At 38.4% G+C, this 18,702-nt stretch overlaps 1 long non-coding RNA gene across 1 annotated transcript; it reads left to right on the top strand.

The window, feature by feature from the left end:
- The first annotated feature begins 535 nt into the window (after positions 1-535).
- On the top strand, positions 536-15,834 carry LOC149918173 (uncharacterized). The gene is made up of 3 exons (XR_016466417.1): positions 536-630; positions 8,484-8,607; positions 15,134-15,834. It is a non-coding gene; the product is annotated as an uncharacterized LOC149918173 (long non-coding RNA).
- The last annotated feature ends 2,868 nt before the right edge of the window (positions 15,835-18,702 follow it).

Here is an 18,702-nt window from a genome sequence, read left to right as displayed (position 1 = left end):
GGTTATACCTGGGTTCTCTAAATTAAACTCACTAAAACTGAGCCCATCATCATGTATCATGCAACATGCATCACGCATATATAACACTTGGCATTTTAGCATATTATGATTAATTACACATCTGAATGTTGATTTGCTTGATTTTTCATAGCAAGTTTATTATTGAAATATAGACATTTAATCAAATCTGTGTAAGATATACCGTATGTAATAGTGTGAGTACATATTTTTATAATAAAAAATGACAATTGAAGTGCTATTGAGAGACAGAAATGTACAGATCCACATACATAACTGTGTTTCAAGCACTTACATTTTGCAGCAGGAAAGGAGTGGGAGCAGAGAGGGAAAGGAAAGAGATTAAAAGTTTAAATTAGAGGCAAAAAATCATAGAAAGATGTTGTTTAGCAGAATTGCCAGGTCACAACCTGAACAAAAGGTTGAGCACCAGGTGAGAAGGTGTGGCTAACCCAGGGAGCTCGGGTATAAATAATGCACCTGAGTGACTGGAAGGGGTGAGCCTGGATCCACCCTTCCTCATTCCCATGTAAAGGCTAGCAGCTGAGGGAGTAGTATCTTTCTGGCTGGGGACTGTGCTCTTCTTATAATGTTGCTGGCTGTCAGGAGGAGGTAAGACAATTTTTCTTCTTTGTTGCCTGCTATTGCTCTATAGCATCTGTATCCTCTTTGAAGGCACTGTCATTGCTTTCTTTTTCTGTGCATGTTGAAAGACAGATAAATATATTGGAAGTAAAATGCAATGGTTTTGTTAGTATTAGGCCTCTCTTGGTTTCTTGTAATCTACCTAACACGTGCAGTAGACGTGTTGAGATAAGTGACCTGCTCTCAAATGAATGCACAGAAGCTGCCATGTGCTTTATAAACTCCTGGCTATTCCATGTTCCCTGTTTCCTTTTCTGTTTTTCACTGTTTGTAGACCACATCTTATAGCAGAGGTGAGCATTACATCACCTGAAGACAGATACCTCCTGGGAGTGATTTCTGCAGATTCATTTTACTCTTCTATTTTCAGAAGCTAACAGACTACTTTTTTGTAACAAGAGGGAGACATTCCACCTGTAAATGTGGATGCATGTAAAAATATAACTGCCAATGCAAGTTTGTCACTTATGTACTTTTTGTCCTAGTGCATGGATGGCAGAAGGTGTTAGAGCGCTTATGATATTTGATAGGTGTGTTCAACACTGAGAAGCTTGCACTTGTAGCACTACACCAATGTTATCAAGTGATGAAATGCAGTGTGGGATCTCAGCATGGATTCAGGGAAGCTTCTGCTGACTGGGATTCATCTCACTCAGCTTCAGCCCCCTGTAAGGTATGCAGCCACACTCAACTGCATGAGTACTTGCTGTAACCAAGTAGAAGAGTTGGGCATCTCTAATGGCCATTGGTGTGTCTAAAATATACTCATAATAATACATTGAAGGTATTCCCCATTACTACAGTGGAAGTTGAAATACAAATGATAAAAAGCCTAGGCCACTGATTTGGAATATTTATTTTTTTAGTGTTTAAAGTAGGTGAGAAGAGCCATATCCTAACTCGCCATATGCTTGTTTATGTAAGTATATTACTGTATAAAAGATGATCTAAATAAAATGATAGATCTGCTTTCTCATCACAAGTATGTGTGGAGGTCTGCACTTAAAGTTACTACTTATATTAGTTTTTATTCTTATGTCTAATATAATCACATACGACTTAGGCGCTAAACATTTTGCTTATGGAAAAAGCTAAAAGTGATTAGAAGTTACATAATGAAATTTACTTATTTTCCCTTAGCTAGAGGAACAAATTGATTAATGTTGAAACATTCAATAGTAACACCAGTAATGTGTGTTCTTAAAAACATATCATTAGTTTATGGGGTTGCTGATTCTCTCAGAAGGGAAACTCTGCTGTCAATTTGGCTATTATGAGCTGCTGAAGAGAAATTAAAATCTGTGCTGAACAACTCTCATTGAAAGAAAATTATCTGAAGGGATTAATTGATTCTACATTGTAACACAGCTTTTCATGCAGGTTTTTCCTACTGCTTCCTTAAAATCAGCAACAAATTTCAACTGACAAAATAAGTAGCTTACAAAGAAAGGAAAACCTCTTGTCTGGGACTGTGGAGACTCCTCCAAAGCCAGGATTAAACCTAATTGAAGGTTAGCAGTGTTCAGTATGGGGTCCCATGGTGCGGGGCCAGTGCCAGCATCTTCAGGAAAATGAGATGCTGATGCTGGAACCATTTAGGTTGGAAAATAATCTTCAAAATGAAGTTCAACCATCAGCTTAACCTACACAATCCCATTGCTAAAATAAGCCCCCTTAGTGCCACATCACATTTCTCAAATACCTCTAGAGATAGGGACACCACCGCTGCCTTTGCAAAGCTGGAGCTTCTGCTGCCAATAGGCTCCTCTTATTTGAACTAAGCCCTTGACTTACATTTCTTCATGTGATATACTTAGTTTGAAGTTAGTGGGAACTTCCTGTGTTTATGTATGCAGTTCGCAGTTGTTCCATTATGTGTGGTGTCCATAATATCCTATGGGGAACGATCTATCAAAGAACAAAACCCCAAATGAACAACTAATCTATTGAATGAAGACTTCTATTGAACGTAGCTATATTGTTGTTTCATGTAACAAGAGATTTGCCCTCCAGGAAAAAAAAAAAGAAAAAATACATATTTCACTTATAAATTTTCAGAATGCTCTAAGCAGCAGCAGCATTCTGTCGCATGACTTGGATAAACTCTCCTACGTTAGCAGGGTAGAATATGTAGAACACCTGGATCTGGCTTATGAAAAGTTTGTGACTGCCCTAAAGATACTTGTAAATATGCCACATGATGGTTTTGCTTAGATTTTTTTTTTTTTTAACAACGAAGAAATGTCAGCCTTTCAAATCCATCTATCGTATTCACTTTAAAATAATTAAGTACTCACCCTCAAGCCTCACCTTTTAATGGAGGAGCAAGTCACATCATTAAGCCTATGAGAAATCTGCCAGACTGAATGTATAAACACTTTTGATGTTAACTCATAAATGTATCAACACTTCAACTAAAAAGAACGATTTTATTCAAAAAACAGGTTTTTTTGATAACACATACTTTCTATTAGGAAAACAAAACATAGTCCAGTGTTCTGCAGGTGTTTTTCCTTGGTATTTTAGGAACTTCTATTTATTTCCCTTTTGGATTTTAAGCAAGTAATTTGAAGCAATGTGTGTATTACTTGTTCCACTAATCATCTCTATAAAGCTATTACAGACACTTTATTCAGTAAAGGCAGCTGGTGTATTGACTAGTATCATAGCTATAAAAATAAAATGGAGCTTAAGATCAAAACTGTAGCAATAACCTTGCTCTAATAGTATAAGAAGAAGTAGGACCCATTATGGATTTTTTTTTTTTATTGCCATCTGTCACAGTTTCCACTTCGGATTATTCTGGAGCAGTTTTTGTAGTCTCTTCACACTAAACAACTTTGGAGTAAGATGCAAGTGAGAATGAAGTGAGAGAGCATTAAATCAACTTGTCTCAGAAGCGCAAACATTGGCAGCATCATCTTGATTCATTTCTTCCTATCCTGTAAGGTGTCAGCACATGGTCTTTGTTTTGGTGAGAAAGTACGTGTCAGGAAGCAGGGTGCATTTCTGTTTGAATAAATCTTGAAATCACACCAAAGCATAAGAGGTACAGAAAGTAAGGCATCTTGCCTCTGTCAATAGGAATTTCTAAGGAGTTTTGGATTATCCTTTCTCTTACCATTTTGTCTTATCTTCCTAATGTTCACTGCTTATTAGAGTTTTATTATCTCTCCAGCAATCTCCATCTTCATTTGACTCTCTGTGCCATTATCTGCCTCTTCTAAGCTTTCTACAGCAGGAAAATCCACTGGGTGGGAGAGCTTGGCAACAGGTTCCCCACAGCTCATTAAACCTACTTTCAGTGGGACTGTGAGTGTCGTGGAAGGAAATCCAAGATTTTCTACAGACAACTAATGAATGTACTGTGAGAGCGTGGCTTGGGCAAGCAGAGATATCAAAAGGCTTTATGCCAGAAGATACTGTATCTTCTAGAGCTCTCAATTTCATAAAAGAGAGGTAGAAGAAAATTAAAGATATCTCATGGTGTTATGATAGAGAAATAATATTCTTACCCTGTTTAACATGTAGTGATACTTCCACTAGTTTCCATCTACTTGTTATGAACAGCATTTTAACAACAAGCAGAAGCAGTACACAGAGAGAGGGATAAATATTATATAATGTGAAGGAGCTGGAATGGCATTGGAAATGACAAGTATGAGTTTTTTGTCCACCTGAGTGTTGGAAGGTGGAGGTTATCAGTGTCACTGGTTATATTGATGTAAACAATCCGAAGAGGAAAGGAGGCTTGCTGCAGTAGCAGAGGCAAATCAGGGGGTGACACTTCATACTGCCTCTGACAATCCCAGTGTGTTACCCTAACTGCTGCTTGGACTGTCCAGAACTAGATATCTGCGCTTGATCTGTGAAGCAGTCTACATCATGACGGTGACTGGTCTGTCCCCTCCATTGCTGATGGTCTTGTTAGCCTTTGGGCCACTTGGAAACTAGATTTTCTGTTTTCTCTTCAAGTCACTGATATAACTGTTAAGCAGCACACAGCCAAAATTTCTGGCCGGAGTCTGGCTGTTGCTGTGAGGACCCATGAAAAACCTTGCCATCAGTGAGGACTCTTTGTCTGTAACTAAGGTGCTCTATGCTAGCTGTCAATACTGGACCTCATTCATTGAAGCCAAAGCCACTGTAGAAATTTCTGCCATAAAATCTGTGTTCTTTATGAGTATGCAAAGCTGTGGTCTGTGATTTAGTCATAAAAGCTGAGGAGTCCAGAGCTGGCGGAATTACACTTCATTGCTTTAAACTCATTTCAGTTTCTACCTGCAAGAGTGATAAATGGCTGTGGGAAGAGCACAGCTGGAGTAAACTAACTACGGATGCACACAATGTATTTTTATTTCTGTTAGAATTATTTTAACATTACAGGAGTTGATTGCAGTAGATAATTTTAAACCTCAGTTGTTCAGTTGCTACCAAAGTGAGTCATAGTAAGTATTTACAGATTTTTACATATATTTTTGTTTCATAATTTTACTGATTCTTTCTCAAAAACTGGAATGAATGTACTGTAGCTGTAGAGAATTTCCTTGTTATTTTTTTTTCCCTTACAAAATCAGTCTGGAATTAAAAAGATTGATAACCATAAGGACAAATTTTCAAGTACCACTAAATATAAATATGAAACTGAGTGTTTGGGCAGAGGTCCATGAAACAAAGTAAAGCAGCTGTTGTCTTGTCAGTGTAAAACATCCTACAAATGCATAAATTTGTGACATATGTTCACTGGAATATTTTTGACATGATTTTGGCTCAACAGACTGTATGTATCTTTCTCTAGATACTATACAAGAGTATGTGTATGTGAATCTATTCTTGTTTAATATTCACAAAACTGTGTTCCTGTTCCCAAAGGCATAAATTAAAGAGACAATATTTCTCTATCATTACACTTTTATATCCTAAAATAAAAAATTCAAAGTTAAAATGATTTCCAAATTGCTGCACCAAAAAAGAAACATTACAGGAAAAAATATATATGCACATGTAAATTAAAGTAAATTTAATGGTACGTGTTGCAGTGGCAGAAGAGTATTAATCACTTCTGTAGCATTTAAGACTACTTGGTGCTCAATTCTCGGCAGTAAGTAGAGGGAAATCTGTCTACTACTGCTGTTTAATGTTTAATTGAGCAATCTTGCCACTATTACAATACCCCAAAAATCCTAAAGCATGAAGCACCCTGCAGGATGCCAGTATCCCACCAGGTAAAGCAGAAGCTGGAGGAGTGAGGATGGGAATTTAGACAGGAAAACCCATAGCCCAGAGCAAAACAAAGCTTTTCTGAGGTACACGCCTCATATCTAGGAGAGAGGAACCAGCCTCCATTTGCCTGAGGGCACTTGGGCTCTCCACGTTTTGCCCCAGATAGGGAGTAAATAACCTGATATTTACATGGGGGAAAAAGCAATTTGTGTGCTGCATGCCAGGTTTCATTTGTTTTCCTTTCCAGAATTGAGCTGAGTTTTCAGTTAATTTTATTCAGCACTAGGAAGCATTGTCAGGAAAGTAGCAAGATACATAACCTGGGTCTTCAGAGGGAAGAAAGGTAAATATTAGTCAGCATTTTCCATGTTTTAAATATCTTTGAGTTTTAGAAAGTAATAGCTTATCCATATGAAAATTAATAGTATATCATACTGTCACTGGTGAATGTGCTGTTTCCAATTCTACTGTTCTTTAACTAGTAAAATATTTCAGTCAAGAGCAAAACTGCTTCAGTAAATTATTTCCATCAGTAAGATGAATCAATACACTTCCAAGTCTGATTGCAGAAGCTGTAGTTGCCATTTGCTTGGATGCTTTGGAACAAACACTACTTGCAGGAGCAGTGGCACAAGCTCTGAGAGTCAGATGACAGGAATCTCTTTGCTGTCAGAGTTGGCCTGAATGCTCAGGTGAACTTTGCAGCTTGATCTGTTTTCTTTGAAGGAGTGATGAGGATTTATGCTAGCTGAGGAGCTAGCCATAGAAAATTGAATTTTACTTTTACTGAATTTCAGTTTGACATATGCACATTGGCTTCAATATTCTTCAGCTGGAATTTACTATTTCCATGTGTTTTTAAGAAACCTGTGTAGTTAATGCAAACAAAGATTTGGCTAATCTGAGTTTAGGGGCTGTTTTAAACTGTCTTTGTTGAAAATAACTATGTACATGCCTTTGCTGAGTACTAATAATCAGTAATGGGCTGACTGGGCTGTCCCTGTGCCCCAGAGTGTGTTTATAGAGGAAGACAATGCTTCTGCATCACCTGTCTGCTGTGTAATGTGAAAATGCAGAGAATGAGAAAGCAACTGGAAATTGCTTGCAGCTCATAGAAATATAACTTCAGTTAGTGTTAGCAGAGAATATGTCCCATTTAGTGCCAATGGAAAATTTTGTTCCTTTTCTTTTTATGCCTATTGTTAAGAAAATTCAAAGGAAAGTTCCCATCAAATCATGCTGCCGTGAAGAACAGCCATGAAAAAAAGACAACAGCAACTAAGCCAGGCTGATAATTAACCAGACAACAGAAGATTGAGTTTTGGGGGGGGGGGGGGGAAGTGAGCAGGAAGCCAAGAAAAGCTAGAATGTAGCCCTCTACCTTATTGCAAACAAGATCAGTTTTGACTTTTGTTGACTATCTAAATAATTATAAAAGTTCCTATTCATTCAAAATCTTGTTAAGGACAAAGGCTTGCAGCAGAAATTACAGAGTAGAATGTAGCCTGTGTTATGTAGCAGATTAAACTGTGATCATGATGGTCCTTTCTGTTAATAAAGATGCACTTTGAGAGCCTCGTGGAGTGAAATCTATAATTAAAATTGTCTCATGCTATCATAACAGGGAGGAAGGACAGTGACACCATCACTACTACACCGAGCAGGGAAAGTCTATACTACATAAACTAGTCTTAATGAGGGTCCTCTGGCTTCATTAGTCCACAGTCTTCTCAGTCCCAGTAAACTGTGTCCTAGTTGAAAACAAAGATACACTGAGGAAGAAGATCACCACATTTTACTCTATTAGAGCCAGTTTTTGACACTGTGCACCATAATTTATCTGGGATGTTTTTTCTGTAGTTATACAGCAGCCCTTCAAACTGACCTATATCCTTGGGAAATCAATTTTGTTCTTGTACAGATTCCTTTGAATCTGTATCTGCTGAACATTGCTGATGGCATGGAGGAAAGTTCAGGGGTTAGAGCTGTGTTCATTTATCTCTATGTACTCTGTCATAAACATATGTTGCCTATGCAGTGGGTGAGGCCACCAAAGAAAAGCAAGAGCAGAGTAACAGTAACTACTAATTATGGTTTTCAGCATCTGTGGGTAATAAACACAATTCATCGGGAAAAAAAAAAAAAGAACCAACTTGAAATGGAGTTGCTATGAAATTCCATAGCAATTAAATCTAATTTTGCTATTCAAATTCCATTCTTTGTTAAACCACAACTTTGTGGTTTTGTTATGAAACAAAAGAGGTGGTTAACACCTCCTTTCACTGATGATGAAATTATAATTTTTCTCAGGTTCCACTCCTTAAAATGTTTAACATTCTACGTATCTTAAAAGTGCACTTGTGATACCTGCTTCTTCTCCATCTATACTCACTGTAGTTGCTTGGAATTGGACATCTTTGTTCATCTGGCCCTTATAGTATCACCTATCGTGGTTACAGAGAGACACTTGTACCTGACATTGGCTTTCAGTTTATGTAGTGTACCTTCTAGATGATGAGCTGCTAAGCTCCTTGCTGCCTGAAGGACATTACCTATGTCACTGGTACAGGAGCTGAAAGTATCTGTGTTCTTTCCAGGCAACTGAATTAAAGGCGTCTCATCTGGTAAATGATGACGATGTGTTGACAGAAGTTTCAGGACCAGTACAGCAAAAAACATCATTCTGAAGCTCTGGGAAAATGGCGGAATATGTGCAGACAGGTGTGTAAAATTTTGCTTTTTTAATTTTTAGAGAAATTGTGAAGAGCTTTTAATATCTTTAGAAGTGCACTTATATCTTAGGAAAACTGTATCTTCAGTTTACTTATACAGTCACATTTGTAATATTTGATGATATAAAGTTCCTCTCAGGCACACGCATTTCTGTTACAGGACAAAGATCAGAGGCTACAGTTGTGTTTAGGTTCACCATTGCTTCAATATTCAAATACATAGCATGAAATTCTACAGAGTTCTTTGTCACTTCATTATTTTGATTTTCATCATGTATTCATTGTTTCTGTTATTCTTTTCCTTCAGTTATCTTTTTTTTAGATAAGGGTTATACCCTACCATTTTGCCTATACATTGTTCCTCTTGATGTGCTACTTATCTGGATGGGACAGTGTATTTAAGAGTTGAACATCTGAGATAAATGTTAAGCACGTATCCTTCCTGTGTGCTGCCCAAATCCACACCCACACACAATTTTCCCCCTTGCACGTACCTTTTCCCCTCTTGCTTCTCTTTTCCCTAATTTTCTTATTTGATTCATATTTACCTGTTCTCTCTGATTCACTGTGACTGTGTCAGATACCAGATGATCAGGACCAAAAACTGCTCAGGTCGATCTTGAAAAGATTTCTTCACTTTTCATTGTGATTTGGAACTGATAGCAATTCAAAATCAAAACAATTGCTCATACATACCAATTCGGATTGTCCATAACTGATCAAGAAAGAAGTTCAGAGAGCCGGGCTCTGTCCTGGATATGGTTATTAGCTTTTTGCTATGTGTCTAAATCATGAAAAACTTGTACCTTAGTCCACTGGGACACCAGCACCACAGTACAGAGCCCCTTGGCAGCTGAGTAACAGTCAAGCCCTGAGCACAAACTACAAGGCATTGTAAAAGGCACGAAAGCGACATGACTTTTAGTCTAATGGGGCTACCTCTAGTTGTTAGGGACATCAAAAATTAGCTTTCCTTCAGTATTACTTTTCTAAATGTGTTTTCCCTAGCAAAAAAAGAATGTTTGAAACTTAAAAAGAATCCTGTGTTCCATTTCTTCAACGTTGCCCATAGAGCACACAGTTAGAAAGTCACTATTCAAAGCAGATTATCAGCTCTTCTTCATCTTCCTGTCTCCATATCTCATTTGAGTGGTGTAAAAGTCATACTTTGTATAGTACAAGGAGACCTGTGCTGATAGAAATCACAAGCTTTAATGACTCAAAAAAAAAAAAAAAAAAAAAAAAAAAAAGCAAGAAACCATCAACAACAGAACAGCTTTATTATTACAAATGCTGTGGTAACCACTAGCATCAGTCCATTCAATGTTTGTATCAGCCTTCTAGAGGAAGGGCTGGTTTTCCCATTCTTGTCATCTATTACCAGGTCAGTCCTACCTTCTCCCATGAATTCATACCAAAACAACTGTTTACACATTTCTTCAACTTGTGTCCCAGCCAAACGTTCCCTCCTTCACCTGTGCCACCCATACTCTTCACTCTTTCCCTAAATGACACCCTTTCCTGATCCAAACTGACTCTTTTTGCACTAATAGGAATAAAACTAGCTAACATCCAGCAAAGAGAAATCCTGCTGGGATTCATCGGGATTTTTGTTTTCTTTCCTGTCTGTGAATTTATAGCTGTCTTACAGGAAAGCCTCTGGACTCCTCAAGGGGACCTGCTCCCTATGAGATTTCCCTGAGCTGGTGGTCTTCTCTGCTATGCTGCCTGGCAAAGAATGCTGAGGCAGCTATAGGTGAAATGCTCATAGGAAGAGAAAGGGTCTCTATTGCTCCACTGCATTTCTTGACTGCATTCAGGTTGTGCTTGCTTGAAGAGAAGGATGTTTACTTTAGGCATCTTTTACCCAGTAACAATTTGTTATAAATTCGGCTTACATCAACAAACTGCTATTTTTCCTCACATTTCTCTAACATTTTTGTCTTAGTGCAGAACAGCAATAGAAAATTGCTGCTATTTGTCCCCAGATTGAAGTATTTAAGTAAAGTTAAAGACAATGTCTTACAATAATGATAGTACTCTGGAAGCCAACTACATTATTTTCACTAGAAATGCAAAGTAATAACAAGAATTTCAATTGAAATCAGTTGGATTCAGTACGTGGAGCGTTGCAGAAAACTGAAATTGGATTGTTTTTAGAAGTTCACAACTTGGCATAAATAAAAATTTCAGAGAAGATACACTTTACTGGAATCACAGAATATAGAGAGTTTTAGTGTATGTTATATTAGAATCTGAAAAATTGACTGATACTAAAATAAAAAGAGAGAAAAGGGTATTTCCAACTTTACCCATTGAAATTCATATTTGCCAATTTCTGATGATATCAATAATAACAGGATAAGGAATAGATAAAAACAGTATAAAAAAATCTTCACCAAACTGATACAATGCTATAAAAGTTTGGAGCAAAGAAGTGAGTCTCATTAAGTATTTCCATAATGCATATGTGTATATGTATGTGTGTGTAGTCCTAATTCATAAACTGCTATTTCAAAAGAAATACTACCAAATAGTAGAAGAGAAAAGAAAGTAGGTGCCATCCACAGAAACATGGGCACCAATATGGTGCCACATTAAACTGGCTTGAGACAGTGATCAATAGTCACAGAGCAATAAGGTAGGACAAAATGGGTTGATTTACTTTAAGAGAACCTAAACACTGTGTTAATGTTGACAGTGAAAATACTGCTGAAAATGTAGTGCGAGACAGAGGTTTTCTTGATAGCCACAGGATGTCCTTGGAACAGAGTCTGCATCTCAATGAGCTTGATTCCACTTGCAGTGAATTAGAAACAAATTAGTTAGACTTGAATGTAATTATAATGTCAGGGTATTTTCAGCTCTAAGATCCATCGTTCCAGTTAAGAACCACATCCTACATAGGAAAAACTGTCCTACTTACAAATGCACAATAGATCATTTCCAGGCAAAAAAACAATGCCTTTCTCCACCTTTTTTCTTCTTCCTACATTTTCCTTCTGTTTAAAGCAGTTAAAAAGACTCTCATCTCTTCTCAGCTGCTTTTGTCAGGACAGCTAATGAGTTGGGGCGGATCTAGTGGAAAACACAGTAGAAATGGGGTCATGGAAAGGTTAAACTTCATGAATTTATTCATTGGGATTCAGCTCGCGTCTTCCTGAAATGAGATGTCATCATTAAAATTGTGAATGACACTGTTGCACAATGATTCTTAGTGACAAGCTGTTAGAAAGACATGAAGAAAATAGGTTTCCTTTAGACTTCAATACATCACTGTGATAAGAAAACAAGCTGAAATGGAACAAACAATGTCAGAAAAGTCCTGAAAACAATCTGTATGTGTATTAGGTGCTTGTAAAAGAGAAATACTCCAATTTCATGGAAAAGAAAAAAGTATCTTGGAATTCTGTCCTTGCTGTCTTTTCTTGGAATTTGTGGGATGTGAATGGCAGAAGTATCTTGGAAATTAATATATTGCTTATTTCATCATAAGTACTTTTGACATAGCAAAAATGTTGGCTTTTTTTTTTTTTTTTTTTTTTAATTGAATAAGTTAATGCTTGGAAAAGGAGAAAAAACAGAATAATAGTAATTTCTGATGAAATATGGAGGGGTATGGCTAATTGTAGGTGTGACTCAGAACTGAGCTAGCCACTTTCAGGGCATGGGCTCGCAGCATTGAAAGATGAATCAAACAGAAGCTGGTGGAACAGTTGCTCAGAGAAGCTGAGGATGCTCCATCCCTGGGTGTGTTCAAGGCCCATCTGGATGGGACCCTGGGCCTGATCTGCTGGGTGGCAACCAGCCCATGGCAAACGGTTGGGGCTGTGTGGTCTTTAAGGTCACCTCCAACCTAATCCATTCTATGCTTCAGTTGTCTCAAGGCAAAAACCAACCGTAGTGACCCAGTCCTGACTGGTGTTATGCTGCCTTCTTTGTTAGGGCTTTTATGCAAGAGAGGATGGCATTTGTATCTCCTGAAACATGCCATTCACCCTTTTATAGAATCATAGAATCACAAGGTTGGAAACAACCTATAAGATCATCTAGTCCAACCGTCTTCACATCACCACTGCTACCACAAGCTACTAAACCATATCTCGTAGCTCCTCATCCAGGCTCCTCTTGAACACTGCCAGGGACGGCGACTCCACCACCTCCCTGGGCAGGGCATTCCAGTGCCTGACCACTCTCTGAGAGAAAAAGTTTTTCCTCATGTCCAACCTAAACCTCCTCTGATACAACTTGTGGCCATTTCCCTGGGTCCTGTTTGTTGCCTGAGAGAAGAGGCCAAACCCCTCTTCACCACAACCTCTCTTCAGGAAGTTGTAGAGTGTAATGAGGTCTCCCCTGAGCCTCCTCTTCTCCAGACTAAACAATCCCAGCTCCCTCAGCTGCTCCTCATAGGACTTGTGCTCCAGACCCCTCACCACTTTCGTTGCCCTTCTCTGGACACACTCCAGGGCCTCAATGTCTTTCCTGTAGTGAGTTTTGTTCACCATCAAACATGAACTGCTTCTGCTGAACAGCTGTTGTGAATGATCGAGCAGTACGTAGCTGGCTGCTAACTTGCTGGAGTGGATATGCTACCACTTGTTTCCTCCGAGCTTCCCCTTCGCTTCCCCTTCTTGACTACAAACCATACCTGTGCTTTGGGAAGTACATTCTAAAGTTAAATCCCATCTCCTAAAACACTTCCAGCCATTTGTTGTCTGCAAATCTAATAACCCTACTTGCTATTAATACATCTATCTTTTTACAACTGGATGTCTCAGTTACAAACTGTATTTTTCCACCATCCTTGAAAGCTGCCTTTTTTTTTTAAGAGAATTTATGGGACTTTGAAACTAACTGAGTTGCCCACAGAAAGGTTGCATGCTCATCAGTGAGATTTACAGCCTTCTAACTTCTTTATAATAAGGTAAATATAGAACTGCTGGGCCATCAGATAGTCTGCCACAGGAGAACACTAACAGCAGCTTCCTTTTCTTTCCCAAACTCTTTTTCTCCTGTGAAAAAAAAATATATATATAAAAACCCAACAACCTCAGTCTATGATTTAGAAAGAGAATTAAGTTTTGATAAGATGGAAACTTTACATTTTAAGATAAAGCTCAAATTTCTAGTGCTGCCCTTTAAGCATAGTTGGTGAGATTAAAAGAAGTCAGGTCTGAATAAATACTGTGGAACCTCGAATGGGATTTCTATCAGAGAAAAACAAAATGCCCAATAGAAGAAAGCTATCTCTCTGATTATTCTCCAGAGCTGCATAGTTACCCCTTATGTTAACATGACCATCCGGTTTGAAACAGCCTTAATTTTACAACTGAGAAAACAATGTATATGAGAGATGTCCTATGAGATGCTGACTTTGCTGACAGGGAAGTATGCCCGTGTCCAATAGATAAACTAAACTGTAAATTAATTTTAGCAGAACTGAGATTTCCTGGAAAAAAAAAAATTCTTATCTTTCTCTAGCAGAACTTAAAGCACTTTCTCTGCTCTGTATCGGCAATGTCTCTTCTTCCACTTTGCATTTCTCCAAATAGGTTAACTTTCTGGATAGCCTTTGTCACCACATTTCATTGTGTGACAGCATTTATGTAATCTTGAACTTTCAAAGACATTGCCGTACATTTATTTCTGGATCCTTTCTGTTCTTATCAGCTACCCTTGGAAAGCTATAAATTGTAAATAAACTTGTTTTCTTTTCAACAGAAAATTTCCTTAATATACTAAAGGAAAAAAGAATCACACATCTGTGTGTATTAGTTACTAAATGATTATGTATCTAAATAGAAGAAACGCAGGTTGGACATTGGGAAAAATTCCTTCTCCCAAAAAGTAGTGAGGCACTGGCGCAGGCTGCCCAGGGAGGTGGTGAAGTCACTGTAGTTGGAGGTGTTCAAAAGCCATGGAGATGTGGCACTGAGGGACATGGTGGGTTAGCAGGCATAGTGGGAGCCAATCGGGAGTTGGACTGTGAATGATCTTAGAGGGCTTTCCAACCTTAATGTTGCTAAGATTCTATGAAATATTTTAACCAGAGCCCATATTAGCAGAACTCCAGCAGCAAGAATTACAAAGCCCATGAAGGACTACTCCTGCTTTTGGAAAAAACACCCCCACACTGAAAAAAAGCCAGTCTCACCTCAGAACATGTATTGACTATAGCTGCATAGCATTCTCAAGTAAAACAGTCTCAAAGAATGAGTGATTTTTGTAATATTTTGGCTTATGTGACTCCTTCAAAGAACTGTACTATTCAGCTGACTGATTTTTTTTTTAATCTCAGTCAAACAGGTCTAAACTTTCTGAGCAGAGAGGCAGAAGTAAAAGCTGACCTGAAAAGTATCATATAAATGGAACTGAAAACATCAATATTAGAAAAAATCTGGAGGAAGATGCTAACCAAAATTATATATTACCCCAAGAAGAACAAACAGCTATTTTTTTCTTAAGAGTGACCAAAGTTCCTCCTCCATAGAAATACTGTGTGTTTTGTATTCCAGGTGCAAAAACTGCACACATAAGTGCATGGTAGTTCAACTGCAAGGTGGTACTAGTGGACAAACCCATATCCAAAATGCTGAATATAGCTATTGGCAGGAAAAGGTCATGCTGAAGAAGAAAACAAGGAAGGGGAAGTAAAGGCTGAGATTCTCTTGGAAGACCAAGTTTTGCCAAGAGCTGTGTTTGAAGTGGCTAGCTTGTAAGTACTGTTTGGAGCGATGTGCTGAGATGTCATAAAATCAATTCTTTATTTGGGATAACTTCATTTTTCCCACAAAAATGAAGATGTTTTTTAATGCAGCAGGAGAACATGCGTGCCAAACTAGAGCAAGCCAAAATCAGCAAAAGCCCATGTACCATTTCCTCTGAGAAGGCCAAGATATTACTTCTCATAACCTCCTCACCATCAGTCAGCCTCTTTGAAGGCATATCTATTTTCTTTTTTGAAACCCTAAGCTCATTTCAAGCACTGTCTATAGGGACAGACCCAAGGTAACTGTGCTGGACTGCTGTAATGAGATCTCAAGGTGCTGTTTTCCATTCCACTACTTGATTCTTCAGTCCCTCACTTCTGTACACTAATATTAGTTACACAACATGTATATTGATTGCTAGGCGTTTCACAATAATGCCTTTCACATATGGGTAGAAATTATATCTGTGCTCAAGCTCCTGACCCAAATTCATAATCCTGACCCAACTTTCCTCCGAGGGGAAAAATGTTTGCGTAATAAAGATATGCCTGACCTCAGATCCTAATCTGGAGAGACATGAATCAGAAGTCAAGGCTCTGGAATGACAAGAACTACTCAAATTCTCATGTCTGGCAACAGCTTGCCCTGTGACCTGAGGGAGTCATTTCTTCCCTACGTGCCTTATTTTCTCCACGTAAACATAGGTAACACCTTCACAAAGGCAATTTGAGGTCAATCACTAAAGGCTGCTATGCACATTCATAACTGTCTGGGAAAGTTTTTTTTTTTTGATTCCTAGGCAATGGCCAGGATAGCATCTTCTGCATCATTTTGAGGTATCTACCTGTAGCAGTTCAAATCAGCCCATTGCTAATACAAATCTGACTAGGTTTCTGATGACCTCTGTATATTTTTTACTCATTGATGGGCACTACAATTAGGTTGCAAATACAGAATTAAGCTCATATTTGAAACTCCTGCCATGGTTTCACTGTTAAAGGAAATTTCTACACCAGTTACCCCATTGCCAGCAAGGCAGAAATGTTGGAGAAGGAGGAGAAAGGAAAGAAAATCTTACCAAATACAATTTATTTCAGCCTTGATATATCTCCCTGCATCCAAGTGCTGGAGTCCATGGGGCAGAGCCTCCCTTCAAACACTAGATTTGCTAAGAGGAGCCCTGAAAACCTCTTCATGATGCCAGTGTAGGTGGGCACCACCACCCTCCATGGGGACACACTTGCCGTGACCACTACCCCTGCTTCAGTTCAGTCTTGTCCTCCATCACATGGATCTCTCAAAATTTGTGTGTCTATATCCAGGGGAGTATCGTTCTGCTGGCAGAGAACTAGACTGATGTCTGTAGCTACTTTTGTGGGTTGGCTGCTGGTGGCATGTCCTGTCACAGCTGTGCTCATACAGCTAACCCCATCTGAGTCACTGACCCCAGGCTGGGAGGACAGGATGCAAGGCCTTCGTTACAGGAACTTGGTCAGCTGCAGACACTGTCTTTCTTCTTTCTCAGACTTTGAAGTGGTTTTGTGGTCCTACAAAGCTGTTTAGTCAGTATAACTTCCCTGCCAGGCAGGAAAATAGTTATTGGGATCAGGGATGAAGTGTCAAAACAGACAAAAAACCTAATTTTTCATTAATTTGGAAACTTTATATTCATCTGCACATCTTCCTGTGAGGTGAGAAGCCTTTTAAAATTCAGTTTGGAGAGTTACAATCTTCAGCTGTTTCCATTCTGATCTTTGGGGGCTGAACTATCCTTGGTGCCCTGGGAAGTAGGGCAGAGCCATATTGCTGTATCTGGGTGGATATGGACTGCCAGCACAGGCAGCACAAGCTGCTCCTCTGTTGCTTATTGTCTCCTTTGGAACATAGGAGACCCATCCTTTACTTCAATTTAGCAATTTACTACTTCAGTTTACTAAAACCAATTCTGGCTGTGAAGATCACATCTTCTTAGGTTTCACTAAATTAAAGATATCAGTGTTTTACAGGTTCACTGCTTCCTGTGTGAAAGATATCTGAAAATGCAAACAAATAGAACAGACTCTGAAAAGAGTTTTCTACATATGCACATTTCTATCAAAGTCACAAAGTTTATGCAAATCAGGAAAAAGTAACGAAACCCACCTGGAAAAAAACATTTTTCTAACACTAAATGCTCTTTCAATTTATAGCAGTCCTTTCAGGGGATCCATCACATATGCCTTCTGATTCAGTAGATCTTTGGTCTTAAGTTGAGACAGATCTCTATAAATTTACAGGGCTTTTCATCAAACAGGGCACAGTCACCTTAGACCTCTTCATGGGATTCAGACCCTGGTAGTTGGGGGGAAAATAGATAAAAAAGGAAAAAGCTTTCTTGGGTAGGTGTATTGAGCAATACTGGTGTTTCATTACAGGGTCTTCCTGGTTCTTAACTCTAGATCATTCATTTTGTGAATGTTTATGAGAAGTCCAATCCGACAAGAGGAAAGAGAAAAGAAAAAAAAAAGAGAAAAAAAAAGGAATGCAATAGATCTGCCTGACCAAAACACTGAAAACACTACTTGCAGAGCAAAACAGAGTTTTGATTTGAGGAAAGTCACCATCTTTCTGGCTCTTCATCTAAATGCAAGTTACCACCTGTATCTGTAAAATTAGTATTTATTTGTGTTATTGTATTGTTTCAGTCATGAACCAGAAATGCTATGCTGTTCCTTAACAAATACACACAGAACCACCAAGTTTTTGTAACTGTAAATTGAAGATCTTAAAGGTTTGAAGACAAAAAGATGACAATGCATCATCTTCATTCCAGATCCAAATCTCTTTTAACTCAATCATTCTGATGTCTTAAATGTTAAAGTAATAGCCTTTTGTGTTATGTAGCTGATTATTAGGTGTTTCTGCCACATCTAATCAGTAATTCAATATAGGTTTATATGTGAGAAAGCTGGACTTTGTTTATGAGAATGCATTGACTATATTCATGTACCATGAGGAGATCCAGTTGGACTAATAAGTACATACTCAGATTTTGACTGATCTTAAGGACAGTCAGAATTTTGCACATCATCTTTTTTCCTTCTCAATTTGGCTTTTCTCTGCTTTCTTTTTCTCTCCCCTGGTTCATTAGTCCTTACCTTTCCCTCTTCTCTCCCATGTGCTGTCTTTCAGGTTTTTCTATTTGACAACTGAGATATAATAAGGAGAAAATGCTTTTACTGTTAGTTCTGACAGTACAAGTACAAGCCAGAAGGTGATAAGACTTCAAATAACAGATCTATAAGATCTTTTTCATTTCTCTTGATTTGGAAGTAAAAAGAAATCGAATTGCCCAGTGCTTCCATGTTCACACAAGAACCAGAAGTGAAGAATGA

Source organism: Phasianus colchicus, chromosome 4 (assembly GCF_987193195.1).
Source record: "Phasianus colchicus chromosome 4, bPhaCol1.hap1.1, whole genome shotgun sequence".
NCBI classification, from domain to species: domain Eukaryota; kingdom Metazoa; phylum Chordata; class Aves; order Galliformes; family Phasianidae; genus Phasianus; species Phasianus colchicus.
This window is presented reverse-complemented; position numbering and strand designations above follow the sequence as displayed.